Here is a 2490-nt window from a genome sequence, read left to right as displayed (position 1 = left end):
CACTTCAGCGATTCCACTTCATCAACAGTGCATTTAAGTGAAAATGCACTTTCATGAAACCCACATCACTGCACATGGCAAAAAGCAAAAGAAAAGAAAAAAAAAAACAAATATAGCACACACAGTTATGCAGGGGGCAACCTGCATGTGGGGGGCTTTGCCCCCACACCCCTGCTACTTATATATACCAACTCCAAGATTGCAGTACAGTGAGGGAAAGAGAATATTCCCTTATCCTCACTGTACCATGATCTATAGCAACTACTCGGTGTTGTTTGTGTTCAGTCTTCTGGGTTTCATGAAAGTACTTTTTTATTGAAACTTGCTTTTACAGAACTGGGATCACTTATTTCAGTTTCAAAGAAATGTACTTTCTGTGGGTCGTAGACCCATATATATATATATATATATATATATATATATATATATATATATATATATATATACACACACACACCATATTTCTTTGTAAATAAGACCTAACCATAGATTAAGGCCTAGCATGGTTTTCCAGGGAGGTCATGATATAAGCCCTACCCCAAAAATAAGCCCCAGTCAAGATCGTCAACAACACACGATGTGAGATCCTTGGCCCATAAGCACTGGTAGGCACATTTTGATCATGTAACAGTATAGACAGCATGCGTAAAGCACGTGATAGTGCATGGTTGTGGTTTTGCCTTCTATTCGTAAACAGTGCCATTTTGTGTTGCCACATGACAGGATGAGTGCAAAACGAAAGAGCTATTCCATCAAGTACAAGAAAGGAATCATGGCGGACTCCTGGGGAAAGAATCTGAAGGCTTTCTGCAAAGAGAAGTTAGATCTCCGAATGGTCCAAAAATGTCGTGCAGCATACAATAACCTCAGTCAACAGACCGACGAGGGAAATGCTAAGAAGTGCAAGTGTGGATCAGGTCAGCAACCATTATTTCCTGAACTGGAAGACATCATCTGTGAGTGGATTGCTAACAGGAGAGCAAAGGCTTTGGTTGTGCGCTGGGCTGATATCCAAGCATTTGCCCTTATAATGGCACCACAGTTACAAATATCCCCAGAAGAATTCAAAGCATCACACCGTTGGCTGGATGGCTTCCTTCAGCGATATGAACTGTCTCTAAGAAGATCAACAACATTGTTCAAGCTGGAAGATACTAAAGTTATTAAACGTGCACTTGCATTGACTTTTCTAAATACCAACTCTCCAACATGATTGCTATGGATGAAACTGCAGTGTTTATGAGCCAAAGATCTCAAACAACAATTGATCAGAGGGGTGCCTCATCAATCTACATTCCCTCCACTGGTTACGAGAGTGCACGTGTTACCTGTATTTTGACAGTTCGTCTAGATGGAAAAAAATCCCACCTCTAATCATTAGTAAGGGCAAGAAAGATAAGACTGAATGTGTTTCAGGCGTTTGCATTCCTGAAACTGTAAAAGCCTGGTGCACACAAGCAGCTATAAGGAAGTGGGTCGATGTAATGCTGCCACTTATTTTGTGAGGTGGCAAAAGAGATCTGCATGTCTGGGATTCAGCCAGCACTCACCACACTAAAGAAATGAAGAAATTCTTTGCACAGAGAAGAAAAGATCAAATAATGATTCCCGCAGGAATGACTGCCTATCTCCAGACTCTTGATATTGCAATAAACAAGCCATTCAAGGACCACTTGCGCATGGAACTCAATGACTACATTGAAAATAGAATGGAGAGAAATCAGCATGGAAAATTTGTGAAGCCTAGCCTGGAAGAGGTCTCGACTTGGGTGAAAAATTCATGGGATAAAATCACTGACAGCTGTGTTGCCAATGCACTATGAGCAGGCTACTTGGACAAGCAGTGCTCTTTTAAGGAGAGCTCTATTGTAGGCATGACAGATTGGGTCCAATGGTTCTACAGGAAATGGAGTCACAAGAAATTCAGGTCGAAATTCGGGGGTTGGGTACTTATGACAGTGTTCTAGAAGAAGATGAAATTAATGTATTTGAATAACTGTGAAAGCCAAGGTGCAGATATTCTGAAGTTGAAATGTTTGTTGCACTGTTTATGTAGAATTCTTACACAACTGCTAACGTGTTACTTAGAACTGTTGTCCCATAACAGAAAAGTATGAAATAAATGTCAATTTATGTGCATGAATAAATGTCGATTTGTGTTCATTAATAAATGTAAATTTTTGTATATGAATAAATGAATAAAGGTAGATTGTTGGACAGTGTGGGTAAATAAGTTATCCCCTAATGAGTATTTTGGTGGGGGAAAGAGTACAAGACCCAGTCTTATTTTTGGGGAGATATGGTACTAGCAGTGGGATGTGACCTGGAGCTGGGACCCAGACCCTGACAGGAGACCCCATTGTCCTTTAACTCCTGGAGGCTGCCAAACCATGCCATGTCCCTGTGACCTCAGAGCCTCTCAGGGGGACCTCCCTCCAATCCAGGCCACCCTTGCGGAACTCCCCCTGGCCGCCGCGGGGCAGGCACACT

The sequence above is a fragment of the Protopterus annectens genome, chromosome 10.part0 (assembly GCF_019279795.1).
Source record: "Protopterus annectens isolate FY-2018-M chromosome 10.part0, PAN1.0, whole genome shotgun sequence".
NCBI classification, from domain to species: Eukaryota; Metazoa; Chordata; order Ceratodontiformes; family Protopteridae; genus Protopterus; species Protopterus annectens.
The sequence above is the reverse complement of the archived record's forward strand: the minus strand, read 5'-3'. Positions refer to the sequence as shown.